The sequence below is a fragment of the Pristiophorus japonicus genome, chromosome 19 (genome assembly GCF_044704955.1).
Source record: "Pristiophorus japonicus isolate sPriJap1 chromosome 19, sPriJap1.hap1, whole genome shotgun sequence".
Classification (NCBI taxonomy): domain Eukaryota; kingdom Metazoa; phylum Chordata; class Chondrichthyes; family Pristiophoridae; genus Pristiophorus; species Pristiophorus japonicus.
In genome coordinates, this window is record NC_091995.1 from 18,817,935 (window position 1) to 18,841,620 (window position 23,686).

Consider the following 23,686-nt stretch of genomic DNA (forward strand, 5'->3'; position numbering starts at 1 on the left):
TAGGGATTAAATATTTGAAGAGAAATTAAAGACAGGCCACACCTATGCCTAGTTAATTCAGCCCTGCTCCATGGAGACCAGGAATCCTTCCTCGGAATAAGAGGAAATTGTTCAGAGCAGTTTAAATCTTGAGAAATGCCCCCTTGGCACCTGGGGATGTCAACACACAGTCTGTCTCGGCATGTCCACTGGAGATGAACGCACACAACACCAGCTATTCTGTGCAACTGGTCAGGGGCTGCTGTGTATTCAGCTGGGTAAACGTTAGTTAACGTGTAACTAATGGCTTCATTGGAATGTAAAAGCGAAAGAAAAAAAAAGAAAGATTTGGATTTATACAGCACCTTGCTCAACCACCGGACGTCCCAAAGCCAATGAAGTGCTTATAGCCAATGAAGTACTTTTGAAGTGTAGTCACTGTTGGAATATGGGAAATGCGGCAGTCAATTTGCGCACAGCAAGCTCCCACAAACAGCGATGTGATAATGACCAGATAATCTGGTTTGGTTATATTGATAGAAGGATAAATATTGGCCAGGACACCGGGGAGAACTCCCCTGCTCGCCTTTGAAATAGTGACTGAGGGATCTTTTTCGTCCACTTGTGAGGGCAGATGGGGCCTCGGTTTACTGTTTTGTCCCACCTCTGACAATGCAGCACTCCCTCAGCACTGCACTTGGAGTGTCAGCCTGGATTATGTGCTCAAGTCCCTAGATTGGGGACTCAGAGGTGTGAGTGCTACTCACTGAGCTACGGCTGACACCTAAGGTGCATGAAATAAAAAGGGTTGCACACCATCAATGTCAATCGCTGATCAATGACAATCAACACGGGATCTTGCGGGTCCCATGGTCCCAAGGAGCTGGCATTCAATGGTTTTGTGACCTCCCAAACACCTGACCTCTACCACCTAGAAGGACAAGGGCAGCAGGCGCATGGGAACACCACCACCTCCACGTTCCCCTCCAAGTCACACACCATTCCGACGTGGACATGTATAAACAGCCTTTCCTTTCATCATCGCTGGCTCACAATCCTGGGAACTCCCTCCCTCACAGCACTGTGGGAGCACCTTCACCACACGGACTGCAGCGGTTCAGGAAGAGGGCTCACCACCACCTGTTCAAGGGGCAGCTAGGTGATGGGCAATAAATGCCGGCCTTGCCAGCGACACCCACACCCCGCGAATGAATGAGAAAATTCCTTTCAATGGAAGCACAGGTAGAAAGCTAAACTGTGGCCATAGAATCTGATACTGGGTGCCTGGCTGTAAAGAAAGAAAGAAAGACTTGCATTTATATAGCGCCTTTCACGACCACCGGACGTCTCAGAGCGCTTTACAGCCAATGAAGTACTTTTGGAGTGTAGTCACTGTTGTAATGTGGGAAAGGCGGCAGCCAATTTGCGCACAGCAAGCTCCCACAAACAGCAATGTGATAATGACCAGATAATCTGTTTTAGTGATGTTGGTTGAAGGATAAATATTGGCCCAGGACACCGGGTGATAATGCCCCTGCTCTTCTTCGAAATAGTGCCATGGGATATTTTACATCCACATGAGAAGGCAGACGGAGCCTCGGAGTGTCAGCCTAGATTTTTGTGCTCAAGTCCCTGGAGTGGGACTTGAATCCACAACCTTCTGACTCAGAGGCGAGAGTGCTCCCACTGAGCCTCAGTTGACAGTGGCAAGTATCCTGTTTTGTCTTTGCCACGGGGAAGCCACTTCTCTGAGACTTGTTGATGGAGCAATGCTGGCAGATGCCTGGTGGCTCATTAATAGCTAATAATAATCTTTGTTCAGAGCTGCATCAGGTTCTCTGCCTGGCCCAAAGCGGACCCAGACTTAATTGCGGTAATTAGTCACTGAGTAGCTCAGAGCAAAGGTCGCACACCAGTGTCGTAATGGTTGCTCCTCAGTTTGAAGCGTCGGTAGGAATGTCCCAACTCTTCGTCTTGACAAATGGTCTATTGTCTGTGAAAGGCCAAGCCATCATGGTGCTCCAGTAGACTGGCTGGCTGCACTGTCCCAGACGTCGATGGACAGTGTGCCTCTCAGTTCCAGTCACGGAATGCGATATTCATGGGGTACGGTAACATAGTGGTTATGTTACTGGACTAGCAATCCAGAGGCCGGGACTTATGATCCAGTGACGTGAGATCCAATCCCACCGCAGCAGCTGGGGAACTTACATTCATGTAATTAAATAAATCTGGAATCAAAAGCTGGTATCAGTAATGGTGACCGTGAAACTACTAGATTGTTATAAAAACCCATCAGGTTCACCAATGTCCTTCAGGGAAGGAAATCTGCCGTCCTTACCTGGTCGGGTCTACATGTGACTCCAGACCCACAGCAATGTGGTTGACTCTTAACTGCCCCTCTGCGGTTCAAGAAGGCGGCTCACCACCACCTTCTCAAGGATAGGATCGGTCCAAGTCAGCATGGATTTATGAAGGGGAAATCGTGCTTGACAAATCTTCTAGAATTTTTTGAGGATGTAACTAGTAGAGTGGACAAGGGAGAACCAGTGGATGTGGTGTATTTGGACTTTCAGAAGGCTTTTGACAAGGTCCCACACAAGAGATTAGTGTGCAAAATCAAAGCACATGGTATTAGGGGTAATGTATTGATGTGGATAGAGAACTGGTTGGCAGACAGGAAGCAAACAGTGGGAATAAACGGGTCCTTTTCAGAATGGCAGGCAGTGACTAGTGGAGTACTGCAAGGTTCAGTGCTGAGACCCTAGATATTTACAATATACATTAATGATTTAGACGAAGGAATTGAATGTAATATCTCCAGGTTTGCAGATGACACTAAGCTGGGTGTGAGCTGTGAGGAGGATGCTAAGAGGCTGCAGGGTGATTTGGACAGGTTAGGTGAGTGGGCAAATGCATGGCAGATGCAGTATAATGTGGATAAGTGTGAGGTTATCTACTTTGGTGGCAAAAACAGGAAGGCAGATTATTATCTGAATGATGACAGATTAGTAAAATGGGAGGTGCAATGAGACCTGGGTAACATGGTACATCAGTCATTGAAAGTTGGCATGCAGGTACAGCAGGCAGTTAAGAAAGTAAATGGCATGTTGGCCTTCATAGCGAGAGGATTTGAGTATAGGAGCAGGGAGGTCTTGATGCAGTTGTACAGGGCCTTGGTGAGACCACACCTTGAGTATTGTGTGCAGTTTTGGTCTCCTAATCTGAGGAAGGACATTCTTGCTATTGAGGGAGTGCAGCGAAGGTTCACCAGACTGATTCCCGGGATGGCAGGACTGACATATGAAGAAAGACTGGATCGACTAGGCTTATATTCACTGGAATTTAGAAGAATGAGAGGGGATCTCACAGAAGCATATAAAATTCTGACGGGATTGGACAGGTTAGATCCAGGAAGAATGTTCCCGATGTTGGGGAAGTCCAGAACCAGGGGTCACAGTCTAAGGATAAGGGGTAAGCCATTTAGGACCGAGATGAGGAGAAACTTCTTCACCCAGAGAGTGGTGAACTGTGGAATTCTCTACCACAGAAAATTGTTGAGTCCAGTTCGTTGGATATATTCAAAAGGGAGTTAGATGTGGCCCTTACGGCTAAAGGGATCAAGGGGTATGGAGAGAAGGCAGGAGTGGGTTACTGAAGTTGCATGATCAGCCATGATCATATTGAATGGTGGTGCAGGCTCAAGGGGCCGAATGGCCTACTCCTGCACCTATTTTCTATGTTTCTAATTAGGGAAGGGCAATAGATGCCGGCCTTGCCAGCGACGACTACGTGAACAAATAAAAAAATGCTGGAATCTTGTCTGGATTTGGGCTCAGTTGCCACCTGCAGCAGCAATAGGTTGTGTTAATAGTTTGGTGCAGAATGGTGTCTCACTGTTTGTTACATTGACTACGTGACCATGGGAGGATATCCACCATCGGCAGCTGTGCCTTCAGCTGCCTAGGCCCCGCAACGCTGGAATTCCCTCTAAACCTCTCTACCTTTCTCACCTCCTTTAAGACGCTCCTTAAAACCTGCCTCTCTGTCCAAGCTTTTGGTCACCTGCCCTAATAGGAAGGAAAGAAAGACTTGCATTTATATAGCGCCTTTCATGACCACTGGACTTCTCAAAGCGCTTTATAGCCAATTAAGCACCTTTGGAATGTAGTCACTGTGAAATGTGGGAAAAATGGCAGACAATCTGCGCACAGCAAGCTCCCACAAACGGCAATGCGATAATGACCAGATACTCTGTTTATAGTGACATTGAGCGAGGGATAAATATTGCCCAGGACCCCGGGAATAAATCCCCTGCTCCACTTTGAAATAGTGCCATGGGATCTTTTACGCCCACCTCGGTTTAACGTCTCATCTGAAAGACGGTACCTCCAACAGTGCAGCGCTCCCTCAGCACTGCACTGGAGCGTCAGCCTAGATTTTTGTGCTCAGGTCCCTGGCGTGGCCCTTGAACCCACAACCTTCTGATTCAGAGGCGAAAGTGCTACCCACTCGTCATCATCGTCTGAGCCACAGTTGACACTGTAATATTGCCGTATGTGGCTCGGTGTCAAATTCTGTTTGATAATCGCTCCTGTGAAGCACAGTGGGTCGTTTCACCACGTCAAAGGCGCTATATAAATGCAAGTTGATGCTGCTGTTGTTGGTAATTCAAGTTGCAAGTGAAATTGTGCAGTCAGTTGTGTCTTGGAGGAAGGCCGGCAGGTTTCTGGCTAATGTTCCGGTGCCGGGACACAAATCACCAGACCACTCGCCATGTCGGTGTTGGACCTTTGTATGTTTCATTACCGTAACCGCTGTGCGAGTGTACCCCATGGTACAACGGTTTATTGCAAGGGGGATGGAGTATAAAAGCAGAGAAGTCCTGCTACAACTGTATTGGCGAGACCACACCTGGAGTACTGCAAACAGTTTTGGTCTCCGTATTTACGGAAGGATATACTTGCTTAGAAGGCTCACTCGGTTGATTCCGGAGATGAGGGGGTTGACTTATGAGGAAAGGTTAAGTAGCTTGGGCCTCTACTCATTGGAGTTCAGAAGAATGAGAGGTGATCTTACTGAAACTTATTGTGAGGGGGCTCGACAAGGTGGATGCAGAGAGGGTATTTCCACTGATGGGGGAAACTAAGACTAGGGGACATAGTCTCAGAAGAAGGGGTCGCCCATTTAAAAACTGAGGTGAGGAGGAATTTCTTCTCTCAGAGGGTTGTAAATCTGTGGAATTCTCTGCCCCAGAGAGCTGTGGAATCTGGGTCATTGAGTATATTTAAGGCGGCGATAGACAGATTTTTGAACGATAAGGGAGCAAATGGTTATGGGGAGCAGGCAGGGAAGTGGAGCTGAGTCCATGATCAGATCAGCCATCATCATCATAGGCAGTCCCTCGGAATCGAGGAAGACTTGCTTCCATTCTTAAAATAAGTTCTTAGGTGGCTGAACAGTCCAATACGAGAACCACAGACTCTGTCACAGGTGGGACAGATAGTCGTTGAGGGAAGGGGTGGGTGGGACTGGTTTGCCGCACGCTCTTTCCGCAGCCCGCGCTTGATTTCTGCATGCTCTCGGCGATGAGACTCGAGGTGCTCAGCGCCCTCCCGGATGCACTACCTCCACTTAGGGTGTTCTTTCAGATCAGCCATGATCTTATTGAATGGCGGAGCAGGCTCGAGGGGCCAGGTGGCCTAATCCTGCTCCTATTTCTTACGTACAACAAGCAAGAGCTGCAGCTCTAATCAGGGATGTGGGAGTTCGCTCGTAGCTTGGCTTTACAGAAGCAGCACTTTCTGGTCTGCAGCTAATGCCAGCTCTCAAAAAGGCCGAGAACTGACAGAACAGGTTTGGGCTTTGCCTGAACAACCCGTCTGCAAACAGACAAAGGGTTTCAGAGTGCGACTGCGGGGAGGGGAGGGGGGGAGGGGAGTGAATGCAGCGCTGGCTCCGAGAGAGGTTTGGCATCCTCTTTCATGCTCTGCAAATGCTACAGTCCCGGCTAATATTTACCCACAAGCAACAACGACAACTTGCATTTACATAGCGCCCTTAAAGTAGTGAAACGTCCCAAGACGCTTCACAGTAGTATTTTGAGATAAAAAACGATGATCCGGCCATTGTCACCTCGCTGTTTGTGAGATCTTGCCGTGCGCAGAACGTAGCGAGGCGGAGAGGTTTAGGGAGAGAGTTCCAGAGCTTGGGGCCCAGGCAGCTGAAGGCACGGCCACCGATGGTTGAGCGATTATAATCAGGGATGCTCAAGAGGGCGGAATTAGAGGAGCGCAGACATCTTGGTGGGAGGTTGTGGGGCTGGAGGAGATTACAGAGATAGAGAGGGGAGAGGCCATGGAGGGATATCAAAACATGGAGAGAATTTTGAAATTGAAGCATTGCCTAACCAGGAGTCAATGTAGGTCAGCAAGCACAGGGGGTGATGGGTGAGCAGGACTTGGTACGAGTTAGGACACGGGCTGCCGCGTTTTGGTTGCACTCAAGATTATGTAGGGTAGAATGTGTGAGGCCAGCCAGGAGTGCATTGGAGTAGTCAAGTGTAGAGGTAGCAAAGGCGTGGATGAGGGTTTCAGCAGCAGAAGAGCTGAGGCAGGGGCGGAGACGGGCGATGTTACGGAGGTGGAAATAGACGGTCTTAGCTATATCTTAAAGCGATATTAGGATAGGTGAACCAAAGGCTGGGTCAACGAGGTAGATTTTAAGGGCTGACTTAAGAGAAGACAGAGGTAGAGAGGCGGAGAGGTTTAGGGAGGGAGTTCCAGAGCTTAGGGCCCTTGGCGGCTGAAGGCATGGCCGGCAATGGTGGAGCGATTAAAATCGGGGGGGGGGGGGGGGGGGGGATGCGCAAGAGGCCGGAATTGGAGGTGGAAAGTGTTTTGACGGGCTGTAAAGCGCTTTGAGGCATCCCGAGGACGTGAGAGGCGCTTCACAAATGCAAGTCATCCTTTGCGTAATTCATAGTGTGGCGAAACTGTCCATGCACTAGTGAGGCTGCCGCAGAGTCCCGAGTGGTGTTGATAAGACACCAGAGCCTCGTGATGGGGTTTAGGAGCTGTATTTATAGAGCAGTCGAACCCGATGCCCAGTGGATTGATGGATTTCTAATTTGGGGAGTGAAAAAAAAAACACACACACTGCGAGAACCGCTCCTTCAGATAAGAAATTCCACCGAGCTGTGTCGAGACATCACTCACAATCCAATGCTTGCCTTTTGTCTTTAACCCTCCGCACGTTGGATCGGAAGCACCGACCACAGCGTGGAAACAACAACAAACACTTGCATTCATTTAGCGCATTTAACAAGAGCGATATCAACAACAGAAAGCATTTTTGACACCGAGCCACAGAAAGGGATGTCAGGGCAGGCGGTCAAAAGCTTCATCAAAGAGATAAGTTTCAAGGAGCGTCTTAAAGGAGGAGAAAGAGAGACAGACAGCAATGTGATGACCAGATAATCTGTTTTTTTAGTGACGTATAAATATTGGCCCAGGACACCGGGGATAACTCCCCTGCTCTTCTTCGAAATAGTGCAATGGGATCTTTTACGTCCACCTAAGAAAGCAGACGGGGCCTCGGTTTAATGTCTGATCCAAAACACAGCACCTCCGACAGTGCAGCACTCCACTGAAGTGTCAGCCTAAATTTATGTGCTCATATCCTTGGAGTGGGACTTGAACCCACAACCTGCTGACTCAGAGGCAAGGTGTGCTATCCACTGAGCCATAGCTGACACTAGGTCACAAGGCGGCTTAGCACGTAACGGTGACAACTTGCATTTATATAGCAGCGTCAAGGTAGTAAAATGTCCCAAGGCGCTTTGCAGCATTGTAATCAAGAAAATTTGAGCCACATAAGGAGATATTGGGACAGGTGATCAATAAGCTGGGTCAACGAGGTAGGTTTTGAGGAGCGTCTTAAAGGAGGCAGAGAGGTTCAGGGAGGGAATCTCAGAGCTTCGGGCCCCAGGCAGCGGAAGGCATGGCCGCCGATGTAGGAGCACTGAAAATAGGGGGATGCTCAAGCAGCCAGAATTGAAAGATGAAACACTCCAGCTTCCCACCTTGCACAGAGTGCCAGTGCCCATTGGTGGCAAGGCCAAAGGCGAAGGGTTTAACCCTCCCGATCACCTGTTCCCATCCACAGTGGGGCACCAAGCAGCGGGCACCCTTTGGAAGTTATAAGCTGATCACCATGCTGAAAGAAAATACTTGCGTCTTCCATGACCTCAAGGACGCCCCAAGGCTGTGTGCAGCACATACAGGCTTCACGGGCTGATTGGTCTATTCCCGTTCCAATGATCCGCACTTGACTTTCCTGTATTCCCTTCTCCCGGAGGATCCTCGTGCAGGAATAGCACACTCGGCCCCAGCATTTCCCTTCTCACGGTGAAACGTCTCCCAAGCAAATCACATTATTGTTTTTTCAAAAGAAAGACTTGCATTATATAATGCTTTTAACGACCTTAGGATGTCCCAAAGTGCTTTACAGCCAATTAAGTACCTTCCGATGTAGTAAAACGTTCCAAGGTATTTCACAGGAGTGATTATCAGACAGAATTTGACACCGAGACACTTAATGAAATATTAGGACAGGCAGCTAAAGGTTTGGTCAAAGAGGGAGGTTTTAAGGAGGGAAGGGAGGTAGGGAAAGGTGGAGAGGTTTAGGGAGGGAGTTCCAGAGCTTGGGGCCCAGGCAGCTGAAGGCACGGCACTGATGGTCGAGCGATTATAATCAGGGATGCTCAGGGTTAGGGTTACAGCACCTCCGACAGTGCAGCACTCCCACAGCACTGCACTGAAGTGTCAGTCTAGATTTTTTTGTGCTCAAGTCCCCGAACCCACAACCTGCTGACTCAGAGGCGAGGGTGCTATCCACTGAGCCATAGCTGACACTAGGTCATAAGGCGGTTTAGCATGTAACGGTGACAACTTGCATTAGAGGAACGCAGACATCGCGGGGTCGGGGGGGGGTGGTGGGGCTGGAGGAGGTTACAGAGATCAGGTGGAGGTGAGGCCATGGAGGGATTTGAACACAAGGATGAGAATTTTAAAACTGGGCCATTGTCAGACCAGGAGCCAATGTAGGTCAGCGAGCACAGGAGTGAGAGGCGGATGTGACTTGGCTCGAGTTAGGACGTGTGGGCAGCGGAGTTTTGGATGAGTTCAGGTTTACATAGGGTAGAATGTGGGAGGCCAGCCAGGAGAGCGACAGAATAGTCAAGTCTGGAGGTAACAAAGGCACGGATGAGGGTTTCAGCAGCAGCTGAGCCGAGGCAGGGGCGGAGACAGGCAATGTTACTGCTGCAGAGTGCAGTGTCGGTATTTTTTTGTGGTGTGTTGAAACAGCATCGATGTCTTCACAGAGTTGATTATCCTTTCTCTTGCCTAAGTGACAGCCTCGGGCTCGGGGGTGGGGGGAGGGAATGGGAGGGGCGCGCGGGTTTCCTGTTACCACACCTGTCGCATCCCTTACCTGGAGTGGCCAGGTGCGTAGCCTCAAGCAAGGGGCGCCGCTGGTGTAAGGGAACTGCGAGGTCAGTGCTGGGTGAGAGAAGAGGGGTTGAGGTGAGGAGAGATAGAGAGCCATTTAAAAAAAACACAGACAAAACCACTGGGGATCATTTCTAGAATCGAAAAGCAGAGAAGTGATGTTCAAATGATATCGAACTTTGGTTAGACCACACTTGCAGTACTGGGAACCGATCTGGTCTCCATATTATGTGTCGGTGTCTGCTGTGGCTCAGTGGGCAGCACTCTCGCCTCTGAGTCAGGAGGGTCGTGGTTCCTCAGTCCCACTCCTAAACACAAAAATTCTATGCTGACACCCCAGCTTAGTGCTGAGGGAGTGCTGCACTGTCGGAGGTGCTGTGCTGAGGGAGTGCTGCACTGTCGGAGGTGCTGTGCTGAGGGAGTGCTGCACTGTCGGAGGTGCTGTGCTGAGGGAGTGCTGCACTGTCGGAGGTGCTGTGCTGAGGGAGTGCTGCACTGTCGGAGGTGCTGTGCTGAGAGAGTGCTGCACTGTCGGAGGTGCTGTGCTGAGGGAGTGCTGCGCTGTCGGAGGTGCTGTGCTGAGAGAGTGCTGCACTGTCGGAGGTGCTGTGCTGAGAGAGTGCTGCACTGTCGGAGGTGCTGTGCTGAGAGAGTGCTGCACTGTCGGAGGTGCTGTGCTGAGAGAGTGCTGCACTGTCGGAGGTGCTGTGCTGAGGGAGTGCTGCACTGTCGGAGGTGCCATGCGAGGGAGGGCTGCACTGTCGGAGGTGCTGTGCTGAGGGAGTGCTACACTGTCGGAGGTGCTGTTTTTCGGATGAAACATTAAACCGTCTGCTCTCTCAGGTGGAGGTAAAAGATCCCATGGCACACTTTCGAAAAGCAGGGGAGTTATCCCCGGTGTCCTGGAGACCAATATTTATCCCTCAATCAACATCACTAAAACAGATTACCCGGTCATTATCACATTGCTGTTTGTGGGAGCTTGCTGTGCGCAAACTGGCTGCCGCGTTTCCCACATTACAACAGTGACTACACTCCAAAAATACTTCATTGGCTGTGAAGCGCTTTGAGACGTCTGGTGGTGGTGAAAGGCGCTATATAAATGCAAGTCTTTCTTTCTTAGAAAAAGGATATCGAGGCCCTGGAGAAAATGCAAACACGATTTTGAAACAATGATACCAGAACTGAGAGGTTATATCTATCAGGGAAGACAGAACAGGCTGGAATTCTTTTCTCTAGAAATGGAAAAACTGAGAGGTGACCTGATAGAGGTCTTTGCGATTAAGAAAGGGTTCAATAGGATAGACATAGAGAAGATGCATCCACTTGCGGAGGAGACCAGAACTAGGGGCCGTAAATATGAATAGTCACTAATAAACCCAACAGGGGATGCAGGAGAGTTGTCTTTACCCACAGAGTGGTGAGAATGTGGAACTCGCTACCGCAGGGAGTGGTTAAGGTGAATAGTGTAGATGGATTTAAGGGGGAGGCTGGACAAGTATCTGGGGGAGAAGGGAATAGAAGGGTGCATTGATGGAGCTAGATGAAGAAGAGTAAAAGGAGGCTCGTGTGGAGCATAAACACCGGCATGGACCTGTTGGGCCCAAAGGCCTGATTGTGTGCTGTAAATACTTTGTAACTCGCCAAGGCTTCTTCAGCAGCACCTCCCAAACCCGCGACCTCTATCATTTAGCAGGTGCATGGGAACACTACCACCTCCACGTTCCCCTCCAAGTCACACACCATCCTGACTTGGAAATATATCGCCGTTCCTCCGTCGTCGCTGGGTCACAATCCTGGAACTCCCTCCCTAACCGCACTGTGGGAGCACCTTCACCACACGGACTGCAGCGGTTCAAGAAGGCGGCTCACCACCACCTTCTCAAGGGGCAATTAGGGATGGGCAATAAATGCCGGCCTTGCCAGCGACGCCCACATCCCGGAAGGAATAAAATAATTTGTGACAGATGGGCGGAGGGATTTAGCGGGACAAGGCTCTCCGTGAAGAACACCACAAAGTTTGAAAGGTGAATCAGGAAGTAGCGAGTGGACGAATGCAGCCAGAATGGGGGAGAGCGAGCGAGATCAAGGCCCAGATAGCGGGATACAAATTGGCCCAGAGCCAGCCAGCCAAAGTCTATAAAGAATGAAAATGCTGGCCTGCGAACAGGGAACCACAAGATATTCATTCAGTCGAGGCATCCGCATGACATCATGGACCGCAAGAGTGAAATGAGAAGGTTTTATGTTCCTCAGCCGAACCCTGGCCCATTACTGTAATGCAGCGCAGGCTGTGTGTGTCGTGTATAGTACGCAGCAGGGAGCGATTCCTGCCGCAACGGGTTAATGGTGGCAGCTTCCGCAATAGATCCGAGGAAACTGTCCCTTCCACCTGAGACGCAGCATAAGACCACCCAGACAACCAGAACCAAACACTGTCGCCTGGGCAGGCGAGGGAGAAAGTGACTCTATCAACAACAGCAACGTGGATTTATGTAGCGCCTGTTGCGTGGTGAAACGTCCCAAGGTGGATCACAGGAGTGATGATCACACAAAATGTGACAGCGAGTCACAGAAGGAGATATTAGGACAGGGGTAGGTGAGAGGAGGCCCGGTTTACTGAGGGAATTCCAGAGCTTAGGGCCCAGGCAGCTCAAGGCTCAGCCACCAATGGCGGAGCGATTAAAATTGGGGATGCGCAGGAAGTCTTTGTGAATTTACCATTCAGCATATCCAAGATCCGGTGAGATTCCCATTTCTTCTCCCGCAATCCATTCTCATTTCCCTTTTTTTTTTATGAGGGTACGAATCTCTTGGCCTTTTTCACCCTCGCCCCCGAGTCAGAAGATTGTGGGTTCAAGCCCCACTCCAGGGACTCGAGCAAATAATCCAGGCTGACACTCCCAGTGCAGTGCTGAGACGTTAAACCAAGGCCCCGCCTGCTCTCTCAGGTAGACGTACAAGATCCCACGGCCTCTGTTTGGAAGAAGAACAGGGAAGTTATCAACGGTGCTCTGGCCCACATTTATTCCCCCTACCAACATCACGAAAAACCGTTCTGCCCCTCAAGCCTGTTCCGCCATACAGAACATGGCCGATCTGTATCTTCACTCCGATTACCCGCCTTAGCTCCTGATCCCTTGATAGCCTTACCCAACAAAAATCCATCGATCGCAGTCTTGAAAGGTACTGGGAAAAGGCCACGTAACGGCTCTCCTGCCTGCAGGAGGAGCATAAAAGAAAAAAGGAAGGACTTGCATTTATATAGCGCCTTTCACAACCTCAGGACATCCCAAAGCGCATTACGGCCAATGAAGTACTTTTGGAGTGTGGTCACTGTTGTAATGTGGGAAGCACGGCAGCCAATTTGCGCACAGCAAGCTCCCACAAACAGCTCTTTGAAAGAGCCGGTGCGGACTCAGTGGGCCAAGTGGCTTCATTCTGTGCTGTACTATTCTATCAAGTCTTCTTCGATTCCGAGGGACTGCCTATGATGATGACTGTTCTATGACAACAACCAGATAAAGCTGTTTTAATGATGTTGATTAAGGGATAAATATTGGCCACAGGACACCGGGAATAACTCAAAATGCTCTTATTCGAAACAGTGCCATGGGATCTTTTACGTCCACCTGAGAGAGCAGACGGGGCCTCGGTTTAACGTCTCATCCGAAAGGCACTTCAGACAGCGCAGCGCTCCCTCAGCACTGCACTGGGAGCGTCAGCCGAGATTTATGTGCTCAAGTCTCCGGAGTGGGACTCGAACCCACAGCCTGCTGGCGAGAGAGTGCTGCCCACTGAGCCGCAGTGCAGATGAGCTGAGCCCCCGGGGTGAACAGGGACACGGCCAGAAACGGCCAAATGTGTGCGGCAGCTGTCTGGGTGTGAAAATCGCCACGAGTGGCTCGGGAAATCGCACTTTGTTATCAGTGTTTAAATAAGAAGCAGGGGGTGGGGAGGGGGTCATTCCCCGCAGGAATGCCTCTCGGGTATCTTAAATCGATGGGAAAGGAACGGCAACCTGGCTTTAGACAGCATTAGTCAGAGGAGCCCTTCCCCAGTGACAGTGTATGCAAACAGCGTAGAACAGGGGCAGCTCCTCCAAAACGTCAAGTCAGTCCCAACCTTTAGAATAAAAGTTAAGTAGGCGGAGGTGGATTTCCCCCCACCGCCGGGGCGGGGAGGGGGATGGGAGCGATGGAGGGGCAGGAGGGGTAGGGGAGTCCCTCCCCTTTCACCCGCCGAGACTGCGGCTCAGGGTCCACGGGAGGCCCGGGGTGGGGGGGGGGGGGGGGGGCGGGGAAACTCCGCCGCAGGCGGTCAGGACTCGGGCCTGAGGTCTTGGGCCAGGCGACAAAGGCCGGTGAGGCGGGTCCGGCCGCAAGCTGCATTTCTACCGAGCTTCCAACCGCGAAAAACCATCCCGGTGTCGCCACACAGTGACTGCGCTTTGGGAACTCCACCCCGGTTGCCCTGGCCGACATCCAACCCTCAAACAACACGACATGAAATAAAACAGACGGGCTGGGTCATTATCACGCCTGTGGGAGCTTGCTGTGCGCAAGTTGGCTGCCGCGTTTCCCACATTACAACAGTGACTGCACTCCAGAAGTACTTCATTGGCTGTAAAGCGCTTGGAGGCTTCCTGAGGGTGACAACTTCCTCCCTCCCTCCCTCCCTTCCTTCCTTCCATCCTCCTTCTTCCCTCCCTCCCTTCAACATAACAAAAACAGATTATCTGGTCATTATCACGTTGCTGTCTGTGGGAGCTTGCTGTGCGCAAATTGGCTGCCGCGTTTCCCGCATTACAACAGTGACTGCACTCCAAACGTACTTCATTGGCTGTACTGCGCTTTGAGACGTCCTGCGCTCGAGAAAGGCGCTATATAAATGCAAGTCTTTCTTCGTGCTACCTCTGGCTGCTGTGTGCAAGAGGACATGGCATTGCTGAGTGTGGCACAGACGGCCCAGAGAGCGAATGGATAATGACCAGTTTCTGTTATGTTGATTGAGGGATTAATATTGGCCCAGGTCACCGGGGAGAACTCCCCCCTGCTTTTCTCCGAAATAGTGCCCTGGGATCTTTTACATCCACCCCGAGAGGGCAGACGGGGCCTCGGTTTAACGTCTCATCTGAAAAGACGGCACCTCCGAGCACTACACTGGGGGTGTCAGCCTGGATTTATGTGCTCGATTTCCTGGAGTAGGACTTGAACCCACAACCTTCTGCCTCAGAGGCCAGAGTGATACCCACTCAGCCACAGCTGGCAGTAAAAGAGTGACCCCAACCACCCCCCTGGCCCCCCACACCCTCGGGTCCGCACGAGTGCAGCCAAGTGGCAGGTGTGTGTGGTATGCGACACCTCGGGGGCGGGTAGTAGCTGCCACGGAATCCTGCTCCGATGCCTGCGGCGGAATCTCGCACAAGCACGGCAAAGACGTCAACAGCCTTCGCGTAAAGGTTAGACAGGAGCCCCCGATACTTTACGTTGGCAGCCCCTGAGCATATAAATCTAGGCTGATACTCCAGTACAGTGCTGAGGGAGTGCTGCACTGGTCAGGGGTGCCATTTTTTGAATGAGTCGTTAAACCGTCTGCTCTTTCAGGCGCACGTAAAAGATCCCATTGCACTATTTCAAAGAAGAGCAGGGGAGTTATCCCCGGTGTCCTGGGCCAATATTTATCCACCAATCAATATCACTGAAACAGATTATCTGGTCATTATCACATTGCTGTTTGTGGGAGCTTGCTGTGCGTAGATTGGTGGCCGTGCTTCCCACATTACAACAGTGACTACACTCCAAAAGTACTTAATTGGCTGTAAAGCGCATTGAGACGTCCTGTGGTGGTGAAAGGGGCTATATAAATGCAAGTCTTTCGTTTTACCATCTCCCACTTCGGTTCAGAGGAGACGTTGGAAAACGTGGAACAAAGAAGGTTAAGTGGTGACCTAATCGAGGCTTTCGAGATGAAGAGGGGTTTTGACAGAGTAGATGGAGAAACACCTTAGGTTTAAAATCACTGGCAATAGATCGAGAGGGGAGAGGAGGAGAAATATTTCCACTCAGAGAGGTATCGAGATCTGGAATGCCCAAACTAAAAACATGGTGGCTGTTGACTCCATCAATAATATATAAAGGGAGTTGGACAGGAACTTGAGGGTGAGGAAGGGCGGAGGATGCCTGTGCGTGAGTTCTTTTAACGTGGGGTGGACATTGCACAGCAACTACCACACGGGCTTAGCTGAGCAAGGTCTTGGTCCAGTGGCAAGGGGGTCCAAGACAACTGGAGACCAGGCACTGCTATATGGGCCGAGTTGCCTACGGCGGGATGCGAACCGTAAGCTCGGTGCTGAGCAGCGCACTTCGGTAAGGTAGTGAGAAAACCGAGGCCTGGCTGAGGGCAGGCATTGGAATGGTCAGAGGTTCACTTTGTGGAAGGGGGGGAGGTCAAAGAGGTCAGAGTGACCACAGCCACTGTGCACACCACGTGTTCGACAGAGACTCTGTCGCCGGCACGAGACTGCCAAAGCAAGCGTTCTGCTCGGAACTCCTACACGGCAAGCGAGCCCCAGGTGGGCAGAGGAAACGTTTCTCAGATACCCTCAAAGCCTCCCTGATAAAGTGCAACATCCCCACCGACTCCTGGGAGAACATAAGAACATAAGAACATAAGAATTAGGAACAGGAGTAGGCCATCCAGCCCCTCGAGCCTGCTCCGCCATTCAACAAGATCATGGCTGATCTGGCCGTGGACTCAGCTCCACTTACCCGCCCGCTCACTGTAACCCTTAATTCCCTTAATTGGTTAAAAATCTATCTATCTGTGATTTGAATACATTCAATGAGCTAGCCTCAACTGCTTCCTTGAGCAGAGAATTCCACAGATTCACAACCCTCTGGGAGAAGAAATTCCTTCTCAACTCAGTTTTAAATTGGCTCCCCTGTATTTTGAGGCTGTGCCCCCTAGTTCTAGTCTCCCCGACCAGGGGTAACAACCTCTCTGCCTCTATCTTGTCTATCCCTTTCATTATTTTAAATGTTTCTATAAGATCACCCCTCATCCTTCTGAACTCCAACGAGTAAAGACCCAGTCTACTCAATCTATCATCATAAGGTAACCCTCTCATCTCCGGAATCAGCCTTGTGAATCGTCTCTGTACCCCCTCCAAAGCTAGTATATCCTTCCTCAAGTAAGGTGACCAAAACTGCACGCAGTACTCCAGGTGCAGCCTCACCAATACCCTATACAGTTGCAGCAGGACCTCCCTGCTTTTGCACTCCATCCCTCTCGCAATGAAGGCCAACATTCCATTCGCCTTCCTGATTACCTGCTGCACCTGCAAACTAACTTTTTGGGATTCATGTACAAGGACCCCCAGGTCCCTCTGCACTGCAGCATGTTGTAATTTCTCCCCATTCAAATAATATTCCCTTTTACTGTTTTTTTTTTCCAAGGTGGATGACCTCACATTTTCCGACATTGTATTCCATCTGCCAAACCGTAGCCCATTCGCTTAACCTATCTAAATCTCTTTGCAGCCTCTCTGTGTCCTCTGCACAACCCGCTTTCCCACTAATCTTTGTGTCATCTGCAAATTTTGTGACACTACACTCTGTCCCCTCTTCCAGGTCATCGATGTATATTGTAAACAGTTGTGGTCCCAGCACCGATCCCTGTGGCACACCACTAACCACCGATTTCCAACCCGAAAAGGACCCATTTATCCCGACTTTCTGCTTTCTGTTAGCCAGCCAATTCTCTATCCATGCTAATACATTTCCTCTGACTCTGCGTACCTTTATCTTCTGCAGTAACCTTTTGTGTGGCACCTTATCGAATGCCTTTTGGAAATCTAAATACACCACATCCATCGGTACACTTCTATCCACCATGCTCGTTATATCCTCAAAGAATTCCAGTAAATTAGTTAAACATGATTTCCCCTTCATGAATCCATGTTGCATCTGCTTGATTGCACTATTCCTATCTAGATGTCCCGCTATTTCTTCCTTAATGATAGCTTCAAGCATTTTCCCACTACAGATGTTAAACTAACCGGCCTATAGTTACCTGCCTTTTGTCTGCCCCCTTTTTTAAACAGAGGCATTACATTAGCTGCTTTCCAATCCTATGGTACCTCCCCAGATTCCAGAGAATTTTGGTAGATTATAACGAATGCATCTGCTATAACTTCCGCCATCTCTTTTAATACCCCGTGATGCATTTCATCCAGACCAGGGGACTTGTCTACCTTGAGTCCCATTAGCCTATCCAGCACTACCCCCCTAGTGATAGCGATTGTCTCAAGGTCCTCCCTTCCTACATTCCCGTGACCAGCAATTTTAGGCATGGTTTTTGTGTCTTCCACTGTGAAGACCGAAGCAAAATAATTGTTTAAGGTCTCAGCCATTTCCACATTTCCCATTATTAAATCCCCCTTCTCATCTACTAAGGGACCAACATTTATTTTAGACACTCTTTTCCGTTTTATATGTTGGTAAAAGCTTTTACTATCTGTTTATATGTTTTGCGCAAGTTTACTTTCGTAATCTATCTTTCCTTTCTTTATTGCTTTCTTAGTCATTCTTTGCTGTCGTTTAAAATTTTCCCAATCTTCTAGTTTCCCACTAACCTTGGCCACCTTATACGCATTGGTTTTTAATTTGATACTCTCCTTTATTTCCTTAGTTATCCACAGCTGGTTATCCCTTCTCTTACCGCCCTTCTTTTTCACTGGAATATATTTTTGTTGAGCACTATGAAACAGCTCCTTAAAAGACCTCCACTGTTCCTCAATTGTGCCACCGTTTATTCTGTGTTCCCAGTCTACTTTAGCCAACTCTGCCCTCATCCCACTGTAGTCCCCTTTGTTTAAGCATAGTATGCTCGTTTGAGACACTACTTCCTCACCCTCAATCTGTATTACAAATTCAACCATACTGTGATCACTCATTCCGAGAGGATCTTTTACAGGAGATCGTTTATTATTCCTGTCTCATTACACAGGACCAGATCTAAGATAGCTTGCTCCCTTGTAGGTTCTGTAACATACTGTTCTAAGAAACAATCCCGTATGCATTCTATGAATTCCTCCTCAAGGCTACCCCATGCGATTTGATTTGACCAATCGATATGTAGGTTAAAATCCCCCATGATTTCTGCCATTCCTTTTTCACATGCCTCCATTATTCCCTTGATTATTGCCTGCCCCAACGTGAAGTTATTATTTGGGGGCCTATAAGCTACATCCACCAGTGACTTTTTCCCCTTACTATCTCTAATCTCCACCCACAATGATTCAACATTTTGTTCATTCGAGCCAATATCGTCTCTCACAACTGCCATGATATCATCCTTTATTAACAGAGCTACCCGACCTCCTTTCCTTTCTTGTCTATCTTTCTGAATTGTCAGATACCCCTGTATGTTTAATTCCCAGTCTTGGCCCCCCAGCAACCATGTTTCTGTAATGGCCACCAAATCATACCCATTTGTAATGATTTGTGCCGTCAACTCATTTACTTTATTTTGAATGCTGCGTGCGTTTAGGTAAAGTGTTTTAATACTAGTTTTTAAACCATGATTTTTAGTTTTGGCCCCTCCTGCAGCCCCTTTATATTCATACATATTTTCCCTTCCTATCACCTTGTGGTTTACACTTACCCCAGTGCTACTCTGCTCTGTTGCCTCCTGCCTTTTGCATTCTTTCTTGGGGTCCTGTTCATCTGAGCTCTCACCCACTCTTACTAGCAGTAAGACCAACTCACTAAACGTGCTACTCACGTCATTCTCAGCATCGTGGATGCTCCAGAGTGAATCCACCCTCAGCTCCAATTCCGCAACGCGGACTGTCAGGAGCTGGAGGTGGATACACTTCCCGCACACGTAGTCATCAGGGACACCAGAAGTGTCCCTGAGTTCCCACATGGTACAGGAGGAGCATATCACGTGACCGAGCTCTCCTGCCATGACTTAACCCTTAGATACACTTAAATTGTCAACAACAATGCTAAAGTTTACTCACTGTTATCGAAGAGAAAAAAGAAAAACTACTCACCAATCACCAGCCAATCACTTACCTCCTTGACTGTGACGTCACCTTTCTGTTTCTTTCTACTTCTTTTTTGCCTTCTCCCTGTAGCTGCACAAGCTCCGCCTTTATAGGCCTCTCGCCGAACTCACGGACTCCCGACTCAGTGATGCACCTCCCGACCTCGCGGCCTTTATAGGCCTCTCGCTGAACTCACGGACTCCCGACTCAGCGACGCACCTCCCGACTGCTGATCTCACGGCCTTTATAGGCCTCTCGCCGACCCCGGACTCACGCCTCAGCGACGCACCTCGCCAAAGACCACCCTAAGTGGAGGAAGTGCATCCGGGAGGGCGCTGAGCATCTTGAGCATGCAGAAACCAAGCGCAGGCAGCGGAAGGAGCATGTGGCAAACCAGTCCCACCCTCCCTTACCCTCAACGACTATGCCCCACCCGTGACAGAGACTGTAATTCCCGTATTGGGCTGTACAGTCACCTGAGAACTCACTTTTAGAGTGGAAGCAAGTCTTCCTGATTCCGAGGGACTGCCTATGATGATGCTGAGGGTCAGGAGCTTACATTCCTACGGACAAAAAACGAGGAGGGGTGAGACTAAGCATGACAGCTCTTTCAAAGAGCCAGCACAGGCTCGACGGGCCGAAGGGCCTCCTTCTGTGCTGCAGGTTTCCATGAGTACCAGTTTGAGGTATGAGTGAGAGCTCACGCCACTCGTGTCTGATTGGGCCTCACTGCCTGGTTTTATCGAGTGAGGCCCCCTCCCCCCACCCCAGCACCTCTATTTAGTTGAAGCTGCTGTCAACCCAAAGCTGGTGAACACGTAATGTGATGTTGGTTGAGGGATAAATGTGCCCAAGTTTCGGGTGGAGTTGCTCCTACTTTTTTGGAGCAACTAGTTTAGTTTGGAGTATCTTAGAAATCGCAATTCTCGGCATTTAGCTTGCTCCAGTTCGAGTGAGTTAGTTTAGCTTTGTTTCAGTTCAGTTTTTTTTCCAAAAGGGGGCGTTACCAGCCACTTACGCCTGTTTTGAAAGATTAGGCACCAAAAAGTTGCTCCAAACTAACTTAGAACGGAGTAAGTGTTGACTTTTGTACGCTCAGAAAAACCTTGCGTACACTTTAGAATTAGGCGCAGGTAGCCAGAGATGGGGGGGCGGGGGAGGGAAGTTAGAGGGAAGTTAGGGGATTTTACAAACATTAAACACTTCACTTTTAAAAATAAAGAACCATCATCAATAATAAATGATAAATAAATCATAGAAACATAGAAACATAGAAAATAGGTGCAGGAGTAGGCCATTCGGCCCTTTGAGCCTGCACCGCCATTCAATGAGTTCATGGCTGAACATGCAACTTCAGTACCCCATTCTTGCTTTCTCGCCATACCCCTTGATTCCCCTAGTGGTAAGGACTACATCTAACTCCTTTTTGAATATATTTAGTGAATTGGTCTCAACAACTTTTTGTGGTAGAGAATTCCACAGGTTCCCCACTCTCTGGGCGAAGAAGTTTCTCCTCATCTCGGTCCTAAATGGCTTACCCCTTATCCTTAGACTGTGACCCCTGGTTCTGGACTTCCCCAACATTGGGAACATTCTTCCTGCATCTAACCTGTCTAAACCTGTCAGAATCTTAAACGTTTCTATGAGATCCCCTCTCATTCTTCTGAACTCCAGTGAATACAAGCCCAGTTGATCCAGTCTTTCTTGATATGTCAGTCCCGCCATCCCGGGAATCAGTCTGGTGAACCTTCGCTGCACTCCCTCAATAGCAAGAATGTCCTTCCTCAAGTTAGGAGACCAAAACTGTACACAATACTCCAGGTGTGGCCTCACCAAGGCCCTGTACAACTGTAGCAACACCTCCCTGCCCCTGTACTCAAATTCCCTCGCTATGAAGGCCAACATGCCATTTTCTTTCTTAACCGCCTGCTGTACCTGCATGCCAACCTTCAATGACTGATGTACCATGACACCCAGGTCTTGTTGCACCTCCCCTTTTCCTAATCTGTCACCATTCAGATAATAGTCTGTCTCTCTGTTTTTACCACCAAAGTGGATAACCTCACATTTATCCACATTATACTTCATCTGCCATGCATTTGCCCACTCACCTAACCTATCCAAGTCACTCTGCAGCCTCATAGCATCCTCCTCGCAGCTCACACTGCCACCCAACTTAGTGTCATCCGCAAATTTGGAGATACTTCATTTAATCCCCTCGTCTAAATCATTAATGTACAATGTAAACAGCTGGGGTTCCAGCACAGAACCTTGCGATACCCCACTAGTCACTGCCTGCCATTCTGAAAAGTCCCCATTTACTCCTACTCTTTGCTTCCTGTCTGACAACCAGTTCTCAATCCATGTCAGCACACTACCCCCAATCCCATGTGTTTTAACTTTGCACATTAATCTCTTGTGTGGGACCTTGTCGAAAGCCTTCTTAAAGTCCAAATACACCACATCAACTGGTTCTCCCTTGTCCACTCTACTGGAAACATCCTCAAAAAATCAATAAATAAAAAAATCATTCAATAAATCAATAAATAAAAAATAAAAGTTCCCACCTCACCTACCCGTTCTGGAGCACCGGGAGCCCGGCCAGGGCTAGGGGCTGCGTGCTGCAGGCTGGAAATTGGCTACTCTGCAGGAGCCCATTCGGCCAGGGCTAGGGGCTGCGTGCTTCGGGCCCCTCCCACACAGCCAACAGCACATGCACACAGAATCTGGGGACCAGGAGCTACTGCGCATGCGTGCAGATTCCACTGCGCCTGACGGCTGAACAGGCCTGCCGCACTCGGAGAATCGCGAGGTAAGTTTTTGCCGCGCTTTTCATTCCACAAAATAGGCAGGCCTCTCGCAGGTGCGCCGTTCTAGCGGATATCGGAAACTTGGGCCCAAATATTGGCCAGGACACCGGTGGGGGGGGATAACTCCCCTGCTCTTCTTCGAAATAGCGCTGTGGGATCTTTTGCGTCCACCTGAGAGAGCAGGCGGGGCCTCGGTTTAACGTCTCATCGGAAAGACGGCATCTCCGACAGTGCGGTGCTCCCTCAGCACTGCACTGGGAGCATCTGCCTGGATTTTGTAGTGATGTCTCTGGAGTGGGATGTGAACTTGTGACCCAGAGGCGATTGCGCTGCCCACTGAGCTTCAGCCAGTGCAAGCAAAGCAAGCAAGTGCTCCATTCAGCTTCATTTCGCCTCCTCCCCTTCTTTCCCCACAATGCACCCCCGTACCCTTTAAAACAGAAAGCAATTCTGAGTGTACGAAGCCAGTGTTGATCTTGGTTAAGCTGCTGCCGGGTGGGCCTGCCCCTTTAAGAGCTGAATCTCCGTTCCACTTTTTCCAGTAACGGTGCGGGGATGGGGGAGTGGTGGAGCGGGGGAGGGAAAGCTTGGCTTTCAGTGGGTTGGCCCGCAAACAGCTTAGTATCTCGGGAGCTCCGGGAGCGAAGTTACTTTTTAAAAGCGTTAATTGTCTAGCCAGCCACTGAACAGTCAGCTAGCAAGGGATGGGGGTCGCTTAGCTGACCTCAACCACCCAACAACCAGCACCCGGCCCCCTCCTCCACTCCCCCTCCCTCCTTCCTTCGTCGCCAAGGGGTTAAAACAATCTTTCTTCAAACTGCCTCTGAAGCAGACAGAATCCATCACCGCCGCTGGGCGGAGCCTGTGGAACACGGCGGGGAGCACCGATTGGTCCCCTCAACACCCACCCACCACTCCGAAACAGGCCGGCATACCTTATGCTAATTTGGTGGCTGTGATAAGAGATGAGGAGAGAGGTGTGGGGGGGTGCAAGAGTTGGTTTACTCACTCCCAGTGCAGGTCCCTCCCGGAGTATACAGTCCTGGGCTCTTTTACAACTACCTTATCCTCGCCGGGGATCCTCTGTGCATTGAGCGACGCGTACGACAAAGTCGAAAGGGGGGGGAGAGAGAGGCTTAAGGCCGAGGCGGAGATCGAACATCCCCCCCCCTCCTACCAGCAACACCCTCCCCTCCCACACCGAGACCGAGGGATTTGGGATTAATCTTTAGACAGAAGCTGAGCTCGGAAAGGGAGGTGCTATTGCCCTTTGGATTTGCCTCAAGGTAATGAACACCTAACTTCGCCTGAACTTTTTTTTTTTAACTGCT

The 23,686-nt window shown here is 49.7% G+C and overlaps 1 protein-coding gene across 4 annotated transcripts in view; it reads left to right on the top strand.

Annotated features, from left to right (window-relative positions):
* The window catches only part of LOC139229763 (discoidin domain-containing receptor 2-like), a 182,145-nt gene that overhangs the window by 49,278 nt on the left and 109,181 nt on the right, over positions 1-23,686 (top strand). The window contains exon 1 of one of the 4 annotated variants that reach the window (XM_070861339.1): positions 23,367-23,641. The exons of the other annotated variants lie outside the window; for them this stretch is intronic. The gene's annotated coding sequence lies outside the window, so the exon portion shown is untranslated. Of the gene's footprint in view, positions 1-23,366; positions 23,642-23,686 lie in introns of those variants that run through there. 4 annotated transcript variants of the gene reach the window in all.